This window comes from Carassius auratus, chromosome 9 (assembly GCF_003368295.1).
Source record: "Carassius auratus strain Wakin chromosome 9, ASM336829v1, whole genome shotgun sequence".
Taxonomy (NCBI): Eukaryota; Metazoa; Chordata; class Actinopteri; order Cypriniformes; family Cyprinidae; genus Carassius; species Carassius auratus.
In genome coordinates, this window is record NC_039251.1 from 1,859,568 (window position 1) to 1,878,559 (window position 18,992).

General features: G+C 37.8%; 1 long non-coding RNA gene across 1 annotated transcript; it reads left to right on the forward strand.

Moving 5' to 3' along the window:
- Positions 1–1,673: 1,673 nt before the first annotated feature.
- LOC113109295 (uncharacterized) lies at positions 1,674–4,555 on the forward strand. The gene is made up of 4 exons (XR_003292925.1): positions 1,674–2,014; positions 3,087–3,294; positions 3,541–3,709; positions 4,430–4,555. It is a non-coding gene; the product is annotated as an uncharacterized LOC113109295 (long non-coding RNA).
- Positions 4,556–18,992: the final 14,437 nt, after the last annotated feature.

Genomic DNA, 18,992 nt, shown 5'->3' on the forward strand with positions numbered 1-18,992 from the left:
TACCCTAACAGCCTCTGGTTCAGAGAGCACTTTGAGGGCTTCAAGTGTGTGTGTGTGTGTGTGTGTGTGTGTGTGTGTGCGTGTGTGCAGGGGCATCAGACTAGGAGTAAAACCAGTACTGATTACAAGGGCCCCAAAGGAAGAGAGGGTCCTTGAAAAGTCTGGAATATATTTTATTTTACCTGGATATTTTTAGGGAGGCCCATCAGGACTGCATAGGGCCCGGGATCTTGTGCAACGCCCCTGTGTGTGTATGTGTGTTGAAATTATGATCAAAATGAGGATTGTTTGAGATTTTTTTTATCTTTATGATTATGGAGGGTTTTATGCCAGGATGAACACAGTCATTCAAATCATTTATATATATGCCACAGCAAATAGGCTACACAATGCATCTAATGATATAGTTAGATTTAAGTAGACAAGAAAAGTGTTTGCAGTGCTTTATTGGATGGCATGGTTCACTAGTATATAACTCTCTCTCACACACGCACGCGCACACACATACACACACTTGGATATGTGGTTTACGGGACTCTCCATTTTTTTTTTTTTACACCATTTAGTATGCTTTTTTAAAAGCGGTATGGTTTATGAGGACACAGATGTCTCCACAAACCATGTTTCGTTGTAATACCCATGTCATTATGCAAATTTGTGGTCCTCATAAACCATATACAAAAACATACACAACACACACACTAACAGCAGGGCCTGACAGGAGGGGACAGAGTAAAGGTACACAGGACCTACAATTTCCACACTTTTATCAGCCCCGGTCTTCTATTAGTCCAGTGGACCCAAACATCCTGTGTGTAATAAAATGTTGGTGTTCAGTGTGTGGCCATTGAAATGTGTTCAATATATTTTCTATTGTAAATATTGTATTTATTTGGTAAGTTGTTTTGGACAAAAGCATCTGCTAAAAGGATTAAATAAATATATATTCTTCACAGAAAATGAGCCAAGGCCAAAGTGTCTGAGTTTGAACAAATAATTAATCGTATCATTTTTATTTGATAAAAAATGAAAACGGGTCGAACAGACCCGAACACCATACAATGGTTAAATGTAACTGTCACAAAATGGCATCACATTTTTACGTGTGGGCAAGGTAGCTCTGAGAGGTCATTGATTGACACGTGGGTTGCCCTATCACAGAGGCACAGAGGTCAGCAGATTGACAAGTGAGTGGGTTGGGGGGGGGTGGGGGTCCGCTCTTTCCGCCACCCACCATTCATACTAGTGATGGGAAGTTCGGCTCTTTTGGCTCAGCTTCCGAAGAAGATCCGGCTCTTTCGACTCCTGAATGGGTCTTAATTTAGGATTTTTTGCAGAGCTTTGTTTTACCATAATTTTGCAAATATTAATGGTTTGTGTGTTGAAAACCCTTTCATGTGCAGTATTTTTTATGAGAATCATTATAATTGCTTAAATTTTGTGCATTTATTTTGTTACAAAACCAGTCTTTTGTTTAATATTTTAAACAAAAATTTTATTGCACAAATTAACAACAAAACCGCAAATAAATCCACAGAACTAGAACCAAACTCAAGCAAACAGTTTTAATGTCCTCAGTGAAGATTGGCATTCAAAAAAAATCAGATGCCTCAGCTTTGATGGACTGATCATATTTCTTTTTTCTGTGATTATCTGCCCTGTTTTTTAGATTCTCTCTGAAGGAACAGATGTTGCCACAATACACACAGTCTCCCCTCCATTAACGTTGTTACGACTCGTTAACTTGCAGTGGAATGCCGCTTCACTTCACCCCCCTCTCTGTTTTTACATAATGTTATGATCCCATATACTCACATCTGATTGGCCTCGATGCGATTGCTGACCAATCAAAACAAAGTTCTGCCTTGAGGTAAGCAGCCAAAGGAAAAACATTTTTGGAGCCGGCTCTCAATCGAAGCGAACCGGTTCTTCTGATTCACTACAAAGCTTCGGCTCTCAGAGCCGCATCTTTTGCTCATGACCCATCACTAATTCATACTGTACATCCTCAAAGGTAGGTAATGAATACACGTAGTGATATCAACATATGCTTACGGAACCGGAATAATAAAGTTAGTTAGCGCTGTCTAAGCCATCATTCGTTAATTATTTATCACCATGAATTTATAGGGATGTGTCCAAGGACATAGGGGTTTATCCAGCATTAACGTATATTAGCCTACCCATTTAACGTTAGCTGCAGTTGGCGGCAATGTGCTAATCGAGTTCAGAATGATAAGTTGAAAACTTTATTGATTCCAAATTCATGTCACTGCAGCAGAACAGTCAACTGCATCAATATTTTTTCCGTGGCCGGTGTCCTGACATTTTATCCTACCCTGTCAGATTTTCCTACGCGGGTTTACTGCGCACGCGCACATCAATATCGCGTCCTTTGTCTCATGCTAAACAACGATATTTAATGTATCTGCATTACTCCAAGGGTAGGTTTAGGGCTGGGGTAGTTGTAGACTTTAATAAAAACGCAATCTAATCGGTAGAAAATAATATTTATTGTTAGTTTCCTGTAACTGTATCCCTTTTAGCTACAACCGCGAATATAACACATAATTACTGTATTTGCAGTACTGTAAGGGTATGATTAGGGTTGTGGTAGGTGTAGACGTTAATAAACCATAACTTTACAGTAGAATTTTCGTTGTGGAATTGTACTACCCACTGTTTTGGTGGGAGGTAGGAAAATCTGACAGCGTAGGACAAATCGACAGAACACCGGATAATTTCATACGTCTTTTATTAATGGCCCGCGGTAAATCGCACTCCCACCACTCACTCATACTACAAATCCCAAAATGCACTGCAATAGCTTACACACAGGTCATTAAAACGGCTCAAGGGCAGAAATGTATAGTCATTTAAACGCAAAATAAACTACATCGATATTAATGATATCTCGTGCTGTATCGCGTTTGAAAATATGAAACACACATGAAGTGTTGATATCTGACACTAGCCTACTGATAATGCTGAAATAGTCCAAATTACAAATATTTGTAATGTAACACTTAAATAAGGCAGTTCCTATGTCTCTTTGGTTATTAAATGTTGATTGTTTTATATTCTAGTTTTAAGATGCCACGAGGGTCAACAATAACAACCTGTGTGGGCTGCAAAGCAGCTATTGGTGTGGCCACCAAGACCTGCAAATATTGCCAGTCTGTACAGCCAAGAAAGCAAAGACTGGCAAAAAAACTTAAGAATTTTGAGGACAGAAAGGAGAAGTGGTTAAAAAACCAAACCACCTCTCATGTTATTGATGAGGCATCTGTCTTGGTATGTGTTTAACGTCTGTAGCCCACAATGTTTAAGACATTTATAATTGCCTATATTTCTGTGTGTATATATATATATATATATATATATATATATATATATATATATATATATATATATATATATATATAATATTATATCTTTATTTATATATATATATATATATATATATATATATATATATATATATATATATATATATATATATATATATATATATATATAATATTATATCTTTATTTTCAGGTCGAAAAGTTAAACACATTGGGGTACAAGGCCATAGTCTTCATTGGAAAGAAAACAAGGAAACAGAAAACCTGGTCCGCACAAGTCCTCCAGCCAAAATGGCAGCTGTCAGACCATTCTGCAAAATGCCTGGACAGGATGAAGGCTCTTTATGAACTGTTAATTGATGGTAAGTGTGTGCGATTATTTAAAATCTTACTCCATAGTCAACATAAAAATAAATGTGACAGCAATTGCAGTTGTGGATTTTCTTGGTACCGCTGTCACAGGGCAAACCACAGTGGGCCAAAAATAGCTATTCATTTGTTGCTTCATCAAATTTGGTCTTTGCTTTATCCAATAGGTGTTTCTTTTAGTTTCTTTTGTTTAATAAAAAATGTTTCTACTTTCAGAGTCTTACATATTAATATATAAATATATATATCATCTTTGACTTTGGGAAACACTGGTCAGCCTTTTTTTATTTTCTGATGGTTTATGGACCAAACAACTTATTGATTCATTGAAAAGAGTATGAAAATAACAGTTGTTTGCAGACCTAGTTTCTTTTACTAGTCAGTGAGCCACATAGCTCACTGATTTGTCTGCTATACATAGCAAAATAGTCAACAGCAAGAGGCATTGCTCAATTCAACTTCAAAAAACTATAAACACATATCTCCACTTCACATGAGATAATGAGATCCTACAATTTGCACCAGAGTACAAAATCAGCCTCACCTCAGTTCTACAGAGAGCATAGAGTCCATAGGGCAGCATTTATAGACAGAAGAATACAAAAGACAAATGTACTGGACATTTCCTTATGGAGCACAGTCCATGCTAGAAAAAAGGGGACCTTTGTTCTTATTACAGGAGGTGAATAATTTCCTCTTTTTGTACCATTTAGGTTGTACTAACCAGCAGCCCGCCACCGGTCCTCCTCCCATCCAGTCCACCACCAGTCCTCCTCCTCCTCCTATCCAGTCCACCACCAGTCCTCCTCCCATCCAGTCCATCACCAGTCCTCCTCCCATCCAGTCCATCACCAGTCCTCCTCCTCCTCCCATCCAGTCCATCACCAGTCCTCCTCCCATCCAGCCCATCACCAGTCCTCCTCCCATCCAGTCCACCACCAGTCCTCCTCCTCCTCCTATCCAGTCCACCACCAGTCCTCCTCCCATCCAGTCCATCACCAGTCCTCCTCCCATCCAGTCCATCACCAGTCCTCCTCCTCCTCCCATCCAGTCCATCACCAGTCCTCCTCCCATCCAGCCCATCACCAGTCCTCCTCCCATCCAGTCCATCACCAGTCCTCCTCCCATCCAGCCCATCACCAGTCCTCCTCCCATCCAGTCCATCACCAGTCCTCCTCCCATCCAGTCCATCACCAGTCCTCCTCCCATCCAGTCCATCACCAGTCCTCCTCCCATCCAGTCCATCACCAGTCCTCCTCCCATCCAGTCCATCACCAGTCCTCCTCCCATCCAGTCCATCACCAGTCCTCCTCCTCCTCCCATCCAGCCCATCACCAGTCCTCCTCCCATCCAGCCCATCACCAGTCCTCCTCCCATCCAGTCCATCACCAGTCCTCCTCCCATCCAGCCCATCACCAGTCCTCCTCCCATCCAGCCCATCACCAGTCCTCCTCCCATCCAGCCCATCACCAGTCCTCCTCCCATCCAGCCCATCACCAGTCCTCCTCCCATCCAGTCCATCACCAGTCCTCCTCCCATCCAGTCCATCACCAGTCCTCCTCCCATCCAGCCCATCACCAGTCCTCCTCCCATCCAGCCCATCACCAGTCCTCCTCCTCCTCCCATCCAGCCCATCACCAGTCCTCCTCCCATCCAGCCCATCACCAGTCCTCCTCCCATCCAGTCCATCACCAGTCCTCCTCCCATCCAGTCCATCACCAGTCCTCCTGCCATCCAGCCCATCACCAGTCCTCCTCCCATCCAGCCCATCACCAGTCCTCCTCCTCCTCCCATCCAGCCCATCACCAGTCCTCCTCCCATCCAGTCCATCACCAGTCCTCCTCCCATCCAGCCCATCACCAGTCCTCCTCCTCCTCCCATCCAGCCCATCACCAGTCCTCCTCCCATCCAGCCCATCACCAGTCCTCCTCCCATCCAGTCCATCACCAGTCCTCCTCCCATCCAGTCCATCACCAGTCCTCCTCCCATCCAGCCCATCACCAGTCCTCCTCCCATCCAGTCCATCACCAGTCCTCCTCCTCCTCCCATCCAGCCCATCACCAGTCCTCCTCCCATCCAGCCCATCACCAGTCCTCCTCCCATCCAGTCCATCACCAGTCCTCCTCCCATCCAGTCCATCACCAGTCCTCCTCCCATCCAGCCCATCACCAGTCCTCCTCCAATCCAGTCCACCATCCAGCTCACCACCAGTCCTCCCATCCTACCCCTCACAGAACCACCTCAGCAGAAACGAAGTAAGTTATGTTGATATTTTCAAATAGCATATAAATCATTATTCAATTGCTAGTCATCTTTTTTTCATATGTTGTTTAATCACGGTATACATGATAACCATGTTAAACATTTAATCTGTCTCTCCTTCTTAAACTGAAACAATACTCTAAACAAGGAAATGTATTTAAATTTGAAAAAAAGAAAAAAATCCAATGACCGATTAGTGTGAGGTGACTTTTGAGGTGTTATACCAGTAACTACTGTAATATGTAGGTCTGGATAACTTGCCTTTCAAATATTACTAAAGGGAAATATAACATTTTTAAAATTCTGCCAGGAAGATTGACAGATGCTGAAGCAAAAACAAACTTTTGGCAAGTGAATTACTGAAGTGGTATCAGCCACAATGTGCCACTAGAACAGCTTCAATCTATATAGGAACTGATGATGATGGAGAGCACTGTTGCACATCCAAGGTCTGCTGTAGGTGTTTGGTGACTCATTTTTAGCTGTATAGGATTCACTTCAGTCTACTGTGCATATGGACAAGCTCAGTATGTGCACACACACACATCAAAATACATGGCTGTAACAATTAACATCCTATGCTGGTTTCTGTTAAGTAAGGGATAATGTATAGCGAGGCGGTTGTTATAGCGAATACAACCACGACAGGCTGATCGGGTCTACCAAAATGGCTACCTACCAAATAAATAAATAATTTTACACAAAATATTGATTTAAAAAAGGAGTTTATTGATTTTAAAACGATTGTATTGCTTCCGTTAAAGAACACCGTGTCCATGGGAACGCTCTGTTTTTCCATGGCAACGGTGTGTAATACTTATCAGTGGTCTGTTATCAAGAAATAACATTCTACATTAGAATTTAACCAAACCATGTAATAATAAATGATAATCAACTCAAAATATGTGTAACTTAGCAAGCTTTCATATTCTGTGGGGAGCGTGGATTCATGTCATCGTAATCAATTTCTTATTTCTCAGTTTGTTTATATGTGTTTATACACTTATAAATTAGGCCCCTGATGATCATAAAAAACCCTATTCCAGTGGAGTTCCTATGTTCAATGAATTTACAATGAAGACAAGATATTTAATGTTCAAACTGAAAAGCTTTACTGTTTGTTTACAAAGATTCTCTCATTTTGAATGTCATGGGGCATGGGTATGCCATGGACACTAACACACCCCCATGGCTTTTGAACTTAGCACTGATAACAATCTGGGTGGTCCTTTTCCTCTTTATCCCGAGGTACACAACGTCCATGATTTCAAAAATCTATTTCAAATGCAGACAGCACTCATAGCACTTGTAGTAGCGACAAACTGTGTTAACTGACAATTGTTTTCCAAAGTGTTCCTGAGCCCACATTAATATCCTTTACAGTAGTGATTCCCACCATCACATAACATCCCCAGAAGGCTCAGTCATTCACAACCAAGGATGACTTGCTCGTGAATGAATTCCGGGGATGCCCCTTTTATGCCTAATCATGACACTCACGTGTTTCCAATGAACCTGTTCACCTGTGGAATGTTCCAAACATTCCCAGTCTTGATTCTGTCCCAGGTTTTTAGGAGTATGTTGCAGGGCTCAAATTCAAAATGAGTTAATATTAGCTAAAAAACAATAAAGTTTTTCAGCTTGTCTTTGTAGAGTATTCAATTTAATATAGGTTGAAAATGATTTGCAAATAGTTGTATTATGTTTTTATTTTCGTTTTACAGTTGACCAAGCTTCATTGAAACTGGGGTTTGTAAAACCCATTGAATCAGATTGACAAAATCTTCATACTTAGTAATTCATTCTGTGAGACACTGTGGTCTGTGAATTGAAGTCTGGAAGACACATCTCCAGACAATATTGAGGTTATAGGATAAAGGTAATTTGTGTAGGAGGAACTACATTCATTGTCTTTTCCTTCAATTGGTCACCTGTGTGTACATCTTGTAGTCTATAACCCTTGGTAGAGCGAAGAAGTGACCATACAGCATATGGTTAAACAATTTCCATGAATTTCAATGAGTGCCTATATCTATATCTTTCCAATTGTAATGTGATATTATATATTTGTTATTGGAATAAAGGTATTTAGACCAGTCTTCATTGTAATAACAGCTACATTTCCTTAATCTCAACAGATATGTCTGCAAACAATAAAAAGAAGCAGCAGAATTCTGCAGCCTCAGACATGTCTACAAGGAAGAAACTGAGGGGGAAAAAATCACCCAAAGGTTATTAAGCTTTCCTAGATTTACATTTCACCATTTCAAATCAGATTTCAAATAAAGTGATTATTTTACCCTAGCCAGATGTACGTAAGTCATAAATATATCATGTGTTGCCTGTCAAAATAATTTTTTAATTAATTGATGAAGATGTATGAGGTCAAACTCATGTACTTTTTTTGCTCTTTTAGAATGTAACCATGGTATCCTAGAAGGGGAACCTTACTACCCAGTGAAGAGGGTGATCCGCTGCAAAATGCAGAAGGTTAGCTTTACAATAATTAAAAGTCTTAGATGTACTCAGTGGAATTGCAGCACCCCAACTGGAAACCCCTTAACCACATAACTTTGATGTTTTTTCAGGGGATCCAAATGAAGTTGGTGGAATGGGAGCCCTGTTCACTCTGGTATGTACAATTTATCATAGTTTTGATTGGAATAACCTAATTCTTAGCACTTCAAAACTTAAAGTAATATCCTTAGTTTGTATTTGTGGGTGGCTGTGGCTCAGTGTGTCGAAGTGTCCTTGGGCACTCTTCGAGAGAGTTGCACATCTAATGCTGGCTATTTCACATGCAAGCATGTCAGTCAATGAAATAATCCATGCCATGGGACCTTTAAGGCAGATAAACCTGACTGCCATAATTGAAAGACATATGTTGAACATAAGAACCAATTTATTCTGAGCAAAAGGGGAGGTCTTTCATGACCAAATTTTCAAGACTAATATTGTGCAGCAAATTGCAGGTCTTTTACAATGGATACCTTCAGAGCAGAGGTATATGATTTCAAATAACCGGCTACACCGTAGGTAATGCATATTCAAACCTTAACCAAAATATTACCATAGGCAGGGAATTTACTGTTATCAGGTTACTGTAAGTTTATAAACCTACTGAATGAAGGGGTGGCTTGCTGTTCCTCATTGCCCTTAACCTTGTCATGTTTGTTTTGAATTTAATTCATGGCTGATGTAAAGACCTAAATTAATAACAATCTCTTTTTATTACAGTGGGGAAACTTGGCCGCCACAGTGGGTGACGGAGGAGAACACCACAAATTAAGGAAATGTTCAATCCCATTGTTTTGTTCCATAAGCTATGTGTATGTTGTTTACAGTATATTAAAAAAAATTAAAATTCAAAAGCCTGAAAGACTCCCACTTTGTTGCAACCAGAGAACACATGCTGTTTTTACAAAAGCTTGACAGATCATCTCTCTCCTTCACACATAGATGATAGATAGATAGATATTGCATACTTCAAATAATATAAATAAAATTAATTCACCTCCATGCAGAGAAAAACTTGATAATACACCAGAAATAAGTTATTACCACTGATCTTTAATATAGATCAGTGGTTATTACTAAGACCAGACACGTGGTGGCAGCACTGAATATGTCATAAGAAACGTCATCACATCAGTGGAAGACTGCCTGGATATTTATTGAAATATTATAATCGAGGAGTAATACCACAAATAACACGCCAGTCCATATTCTTGGACTAACAATGATTCCAAACTAAAAAAAGTACTTCTTTTTTGTAACTCGTCACTTTGTCAACATTAGTTTCTCCCGCTGCCACCTCAGACGAAACCATAGACTGTAAAAAAATATGGACGTAGTGTCCGTGACGTCACCCATAGACTCCTCGGTTTTGAAGCCTAAAGTGTGCAGAGCGGGCCGTCGCCATCTTGGCAGCGCGTCACCGCGTGACTCTCCCGGATAATCGAAAATAGGCAAAAAGGCGGGAGCTGATTGCTGAAGCCACGCCCACCTATCGCGACGGCATTGTCAGCAGCGGCAATCCACCTGTCACTCAAGTGGCCACGCCCTTAATTATGCAGAACTTTAAGGCTTAATATAATTTAAACGGATTAGTTATAAAAAAAATCACCCCCCTCACAGTTGTCATGAAGGGCAAAATTAGCAATGTAGATCAAAATCATTTTTTGAACCAGGCTGTAAACGTTTTTTTCTGCTGTAAAGTTGGGCATTTTAACACGAGGAGTCTATGGGAATGACTCCCTTCTGCAACCAGCCTCAAGCGGCCGGTCGATGAATTGCAGTTTTAGTCACTTCTTTATTGGCTTCACGAGAGAGAGCGTGAGGTTGCCGCTCGGAAGAAACGCATATAGTGGGCAGGGGCTTGGTCTGTCAGACGGAGCGAAATCGCAAGGAAGAGTATGTGGAATCTGGGGCCACAGCTATGCTAGGCGATAGCAGCGTCCATAGCAACCAAAACGTTGCAGTTTCACGTTATTCTGGCGAAATCAGAAAAATCTTCGCAACAACGAACAAGCGAGTGATTATGTACATTCACTGAGTGAATATTCTGAAAATAAAACATATATTTCTCGCTAGAAATGTAATCAAAACTTATTTTTATGCAGAGACTAACTCAAAATATTGATTTTTTTCACTAAAAATGAGAGAAATGTCCGCCATGTTTTTTTGTTCTCACGGTCGGAATCTTGAAAGTCACGTGACTTGGACGCTAAACAATAGGAAAAGAATTGGCAAAAAAAACGTAACAGTCATACAATTCAAGGGCCATTATTGTAACCCCTCTACGTTTTGCACTTTGGACCAACGTAGTCAGGGTACGTTTTTATATGAGACTGGGTTGAGTTTGCACATGTCATAGTGATAGAATTTGCATGGCTTTTAAGCTCAACTTCTGTTGTTTTGTTTTTTTTTTTCTCGTTTTTAGTGGTTGATTTATGCAGGTGGTAAGGTTGATGGGGTTGTGAGTGACAGTTATACAATATTTATCATCCTTTGCTCACATCAGCATGTCACTATACGCATGATTAAATACGCTTTTCAAAGCACCAATCCAAATGATGCTACAGAAACCACATTTGACTCCGGCTGCAGTGGAAGCAACTCCTTGAACCAACTTTCTAAAATCTTGCAGAACTTGTTTTCAACTTATTTAATTTTTGTAGTATTTATTAATTAATTATCCATTGTAAAACAATTTATGTTTATTCATGTATGCTTTCCTTTAAATTCTGCCATTTTTTTGTTTTTTTTTAAGAGTACAAATCTAAATTTTCCATAATTCTCTCTCCAAACAGCCAATGAACTACTCCAATCCGATGTATGCGAAGATGTACCTCGATGGTCAGAACTGTCGCAAACCAGTCATCAACATTGACGAAAGGAGAGAGCTACTCCCAAAGAAACTTGAGGGGACGATTCGAGAAACCGCCGCATAGCCTGACTACACTTTGTACTCTTTTTTTACTTAAATGTACAAAATGTATAAAACACTAGGAAAACAAAAATTTTTCTATTTCCTATCAGGTTCCAGATAGCTTGTTTATATTTGGTTTCTTGGCACCATCAGCATTGCGCCTTCATATCTACTGCGATATTTGGAGACATACTTGTCCATTTATTTTTTTTCGCATTTTTGTTGTACTGCACATGTGATACACAACTGCTCATTTGCACATTGTGGACAGTTAACAAAACTACAATAGCTGAATTTAGTTTTTTTTTTGTTTGTTTGTTTCTTTCTTTCTTTTTTTTAATTGGTGTGTTCATTTCTTCCTAAATTTTAAGTACATTGCCTTTGGGCATCATGACAGCTTTGCCTTTTTATTTTTATTTCTAGTGTTTACTTCACATTACACTGTGAAAGTTTTCATTTCCTTATACTATTAACCTCATTTATCATATTTAATTATGCTAGAAATGCCATATTTGTGCCACTATAATGGTTTTTATTGTATTCATATAACATTTTCTTCTTTATTTTCCCCGCTTTCTTCCACAACATAGGGCTACACAAGTCAACCGCTTGACTACAGTCAGTTCTCTTTGAAGAATTGAGTTTATATCGGTCCAGTGTTGTTTACTTTTGCTTCATGATGTGATTTTTCATTTCCACCACCCAGAAAAATGCTGCAATTATAAACCATGTTTATGAACCCTACCAACCATGTGGCTGCTGGGAAAGCTCTGAAAAGAAATCTTGACCAAGTGCAGTCTGGTCTATGGCTTGACGACATTTTTGCAGAGCTGATGTCAGTTTGATGGTCATTAAACTACAGTCTGGTAGTTTGAAAGAAGACTGTGGAAGAAAAAGCTACTTTTCTGCTACTTTGCCTGCTTAAAGCTACATTTGAGCTCAGCAATACAACTACAATGGCTTCATTAAGCAAATTAAAGCTGACAAAATTGACTTCATCGCTGTTAGACAATAGACCTAGGACAAGATATCATGTATAGGTCACAGATTGCTCTTGATATGCCATGGATCAAACTTAATGTTACATGGGAATTTTAGAGATTGTGAATTAAATCACGTTACAGGTTACTTTCAGATGGGATGCTACTAAGATACAACAGATTTTATAATTTTGTATTTGATTTATATGTCGTTTGGCTGCTTGTATTTTGGAAGAAAAAAAATGTATTAAATGTAAGTACTTTTTATATAAAAAGCAAATCAATATAAAATAAAGACATTTTATTTCCATTTCAAAAAGGATTGCTGTTTCTCTCTATAATTCTCTGCTTCATTCAATTCTAGCTTTGGTTTGAGTGACATTTCTTGCTTTGTATTTAGACAGAAGCTGGACAGTTTGAGATGTGAATCAGTAAGTTGAAGCTGGGGGTTCAGGTCTCAGTGTTGGCAGCAGTGAAGTCAGCAAGGATAATATTCACTCTTGCTATCAGTGTTAATTATCATTTGAAGCTATTTTAAACCTGCATGCAAAGACTGCAGTGAATGCATTTCCATGATACTGGGTGGCCATTACAAAACCTTTCCATGTATAATTTATTCCGGCATGCACGTGGCATTGATGCTGCACATAATTCCCAAATCTTTTTGTACAGGATTGTGTTTAAGACAATAAGTCTTAAACTAGGGTGACATTATCAGGGTAAAATCCTTCAAATCCTTTTAATGAGGTAACAAAGCCAATTCCAAATGAAGGCACGCTTCCATGCTGAGTGCAAAGCTCCTTCATTTCCTATTTCCCATGGGTGCATTTCTTGAATTAGCAATGATTCTTGATCATTTCCATGGGTTTAATGTACTTCCTTTGAATACACACGGTCACATCTGCAAAATGACCGTGTGGGTTTGGGTGGTTAGATTCTTTACTTAGAACAGAAAATTTATATGAAGATGTTTTAAAAATCAAGTTCAAGACTTGCATCTAATAATTCTATAATTGCAATTACACAACATAAAGCATATTGCATTAAAGACTGTGGTAAAATGTTGGCCACTTTAAGAATGATGCATCAGATAATGTTTATTAATTATAAGAAATAAATAGAACATTTGCTATTTTAGTTGTCATAGCACAAAGTGTAAACTTCAAAGAGGCCAAGAATATTTATATATTTAACCAACCAGATTTTAATTAAAGATGTGTCATAGCAACATTATAAATGCAAATTGAATTATTTCCATTAATTACCCTGTAGGTTTTACTGAAAAGAAAGTATGTCTAAATGCACATCTAATTCATGGAAATTCTAAATAATAGCCCCATGAATTACAATAAATATTGAATAATTCATCTGTGACAGTTCGTCATAACCATAACCCCAAGTCTAATTTAATATTTTTACTTTAAATTAAAGCTTTTTTTTTCTTTTACTCCTCTAATTTAAAAACATTAACATCCATAAATCCCTCATTAGCAGACACACAAAAAATGTGAGATTCAAAATAATACAAAGTCATAGATAACTATTTTCCAGAGACACAAAATTTGATCAGTTGACCTTAAACCGACTATATGATACAAATGTCAATATTCATGTGGAATGTTCACATTAAAAATAACAGACATTCATCAAATGTACCGAGATTTTGTACCATATGGTCGAGATAAAAATTAAGGTTGGGGGTGAGGGTCATCTTGCCCCAGGAGGCATCTAACCACTTATCCTACCTGAAATTAAATCGGATCAACATTTTTTCAAGCATTAAAAATGAACTCTTTTAGTTGGTAGGTTTATATTGTTGCTTGCTTTACATTTAATTTCGAAATCAAGGGAGTAGATAGTGAGTTTGTTCTCCAGAAAGAGCTTCCACTCTTCTGGGACATTTTCCATGAGATGTTAGAACATAGCTGTGGGAATTTGCTCTCATTTAACCACATCAGCGAGGTCAGGCGCCAATATTGGCTGATGGGATCTGGCTCACAGTTGCTGTACCAATTCATCTTAAAGCTGTTCAGGTGTGGGGTTTACTGTGGGGTTTACTGTTAAAGATATTGGATGAAGATAAAAATATTGAATTTAAAAAGAAGGAAAAAGCATCTCTATTATATACAGTATGTGTATGCTTTACATTTGTTGTGTGGGGTGTACTGAGGATAATACATTTCTCATAGTAGTTAGATTCATGCAAAAATTATTAGTTCTTGAAATTTCTAAGAAATATTTCTTATGATATTGAACTTGATGAAACAGAACTATGGTGTCATACTTTATCTCGTCACCGTTATAATAAAAGCTCGCTAATTACGATATCAAGTAAACCCTGCCATCGATTTCTTAATGGAGCTGGCTAGTTTTATTCATAGGACAAAATTCAGCATTGGTGTAATAAAAGTAAGCCGGAATCCAAGTATTCATTATGACAATCAATAATAGGAGGAAGAGACATGGTAACAATGAAGAGCATTCTGCACACTGGCACACAGATTTATGTTTCTCATTTAACAACTCTGCTATATTCAGGTGGACCCATCAATTGTGCTTATCTGAAATAACCAAGACACAATTCATCTGGATAGAGGCGGAATGGAAATAGATATTTCCGTTTTCATTGTCCTAGACAATGAAAATTGTAAATCACATGACAAAGTCATGGTTTGTTATTCTTGAGTTAAACAATACATGAGACATCTAGATTGACTTGCGTCGCTTGTGTGATGAAAATGTTATAGCAGCTCGGCTTTAGAGACTCCTGATGGCCACTGAAATATGGTATCTATTGTTTAGTGGCACTAGTTAATATCTTTGTGACATGCATGCTTTTGCATGCATTATTCAGGTACGTCTGAATGTTATCTTGGGAAATGAAGAGAAGGATCGAGACTATAATAAGAGCAGGTGTCTGCAGTATTATTCAGTTTCATCTCCTGTTCTTTATTTCATAGAGATACAAATGACAGATACAGGGGCTTTAATGACAGTGATGCATACTTCAGAAGAAAGATTTGACTTCCACTACCAAGCCTTACATACATTTCACTGTATAGTGCTAGTACAGGACAGGTACTTCAAAGATTTAAGGTTTCCATGTCCCTTTCAGAAGTTTTTGACTGCAGAAGCTATGTCAAAAAGAATATTTCTTTAAAAGTCATGAATATGAGGGTGAATAAGTGTAAAGTTTCCAAAAACAATAAAAAAATATCTACCATTATGCCTGAGGTAAATGTATACACTACTGTTCAAAAGATTGTGGTCGGTAAGATTTTAAATGTTTAGTTGTTGTTGTTGTTGTTGTTGTTTTCAGTCTCTTATGCTCACCAAGGCTGCATTTATTTGATTAAATATACAGTAAAAAACGTAATATTGTAAAATGTTATCATAATTTAAAATAAATGTTTCTTATTGAAGGCTATTTACGCCACTGATTTAAAAACTAAACAATGTAATTGCGACTTTTCATCTTACAATTCAGATTTTTTTTTATCTCATAATAATTTTCTGGAAACAGCACAACTGTTTTCAACAATCATAATAAATCAGCATATTATAAAGATTCCTGAAGGATTATGTGACACTGAAGACTGGAGTAATGTTGCTCAAAATTTAGCTTTGAGCACAGAAAGTATATTAAAACAGAAAACCAATATTAGAAATTGAAATAATCTCACTGTATTAGATTTTTTCTGTATTTTTGATCAAATCTTTCTTACAAGTCCCATTCAAGTCCTTGCAGACATTTGAGCAATCACTATTGCAATACCTATTTTAGTTCAAAAGCTTGCTTTGTTGCACAACAAGGTCACTTTGTGAGGTCTTACAGTAGAAACAGCTGATCGGGTCAAACCTTCTGTCACAGAGACTAAATAAAAGGCCCGACCTTCAGTGTTGCCAGAACTCTTTGGCTGAAATTAAAGTAACTGTGCAAACAACAGCCACCTCTTCAGTCTTTCATAGATTGAGTCTCTGTAGGAGATCGGATATAAAGTAAACCCATTTCCGAATGGAATTGAAAGGTGCAGTTTGGCGTAAGCTAAATGTAGCCTAACACCTAACTAACATCAACCCTAGAATCAAACTTGCTGGTTTGAAACTGCAAAGTATATCAATAGCACTGACTGACCAAACCACTGCAGCAATACAAAATTCTCTGCCTGTTAATCCACACATCATATTCAAATGTATTTAGCTTTCATTTCTGTGGTTTATTTGGATATGCAGATGATTATTTTCAACAAAGCATGTGCCAGCTATGACAGACACATAGCTTATAGGCAGTAGTGGGAAGTGTTGTGATGATTCTGTGAAAGGGACTTCCTGTAAGGAGCTGTGTCATCTACCTCACTCCAGGCAGAAAGATAAAACAGCAGGGGAGATGATAGGCAAGACACAGCCAAATGTCTCTATTCTGAAGATCAGCACTTCAAAGACTGATGTGACTTGAGAATTCAGGACCTGTATCCTATGCATGAAACCTCCATTTTTTTGTGTTTTGTGTTTGTGTGTGACATTCTTGAGGTCCTTTTTGTGGTGTTTTAGCCAAAATGTCAATGTGGTAAAAATTCTCTCATCGTTTACTCACCCTTATGTCATTCAAAACCTGTGCTTTTTCTGACACATAGAATAGCTTTCTGCGAGGGACAGACTGAATTCATTTCATTAATCCACCATAGCTCTCAAATCGAACATAATTAAAGTTAGACACAAATGACCATGAGAATCAAACCTTCACAATGCTTCTTGAAGCAGCATGCTTGGAAAAAGCATGTGTGAATGTTGTCACCTACACAGACAGTCTGTTTGTCACATAAAGCTTACATTTAGCTTCAGAAGACTTAAATTGTCGAGCGCAAGCCATATGGACTGCAGTTTTAAATGCAATACAGTTTTCTAATTTTGAGTGCATAAAATGGGGTGTTAAAAAGGCTCTTTCAGGAAAAAAAAAAAATTGCCTATTTTTGTAAAACTCCAAAAAAACACATATCCATAATTTCCAGCTCAAATGTCTGTATTGGCAATTCCAACAACTTTGATTCCTTTTTACACAAATTATAGGGGCAGATTATCAATTAATAAGGAATGCAAGGTCCCTTGCATATGTTACATAATACTACCAAAGTGCATGATTTCTAAAATGAATAGACTGCATCTTGATGTTGGCATTAAACCAGCCCCATATGGATTCTAATTATTTTTATTTATTTTTTTTTTTTTTTTTTAACTAATGTTGTAAACTTGCTCAATAGCATACCTGGTACAGCATTGCACTTTGAGATATGGACAATTGGGAATGAGATTATTAACCTTTTAGCGTAACTCAAATGACATTTTTTTTCTGAACTGCCGTTATACATCCACAACCAACATAAACATTGCCAGGTTCACACTGGTCTGCTTTCAGATAAAACTGAACACGTGTTTAGCACTATTATTTTAGTTCAAGAATTGCATCAGTTTAAATGGTATAACTGCCATTTCTCTTAATGTACTGTATGTGTATGTGGTTTTGGGAAGGCAATGCGAGAAAAAAATTTTCCAGCATTTCTCACAGTAATCTGTGCTGCCTTCAATAACCTTTAAGAGATTTATTTCAAATACTGTAAAACTCAAATTGAACCACACTTCACTCTAAAAACAGATCTTTGTAACACTCCCTGGAAATTGATGCACAGACTATTTTCTCTGTCAATGATGCCTGCAGACAGAACAGAATGGAAAATTTAACCTTCCTATGTAACAATAAATATTAACAAGACCTTTTCACAACTGACAGTCATTTTCCTTTTTATTTCCAAAAGAGGTTTAAACTATATTCCATACATACGTCCAAACAGATATCATCTGTCCATCAATAATGTGATCCGCAGAAAGACTGAATAAGGTTTTGCTCTATCCTTCTAAAATAGTCCCCTCTTTCTATTTAATGCCTGAACACTCCTTGTGTGAATTGTGAAAATGTGAATCTAACATCAAATTGATCTTGACCTTGTTTTTTTTCAGTAGTGCAGCTGGCATTATGTAATGAATGGTGTACTGCAAATGCTGAAAAAAAAAAGAAATAAAACAGATTATAACTGAATGGTGATTTAATTTCCTTGCCAGAAGCAAATTGTTTAGATAATAAATTCATAAAATCTTATTCTTAAACATTTGATAGCTGAAGCTGAAGACCTGCCACTTTCTGCAATGCATTAATATCAAATTACAATTCTGAAAAAAAGTCATCTTAATATGTTAGTATTTCAGTGCTGACAGCGTACTGGAATAATTGCTTGAAAAACACTGCTTGCTTAATTTAGAAATGTTTTAATGCTTCATGCCATCGTCTTAATTTAATATAATAATATGTACTTTAATATCAAACTTTACTCATTCAGTGAAGGAGTGTGTTAAATAGCATTTAAATGCTTAACAAATATCAGTGTATTGGTGTGATATTTTACTGGCATTGGCATCTGATACTAACAACCTAATCTAACATCCATTTGAGTCATCCAATATAGCATTGCATGCTCAGATATCAGAATTACATTTCTCTCTTTCTGAGTCAGATTGGATTCAAAATTGAGCTTTTATTGGCCATTTCGTTCT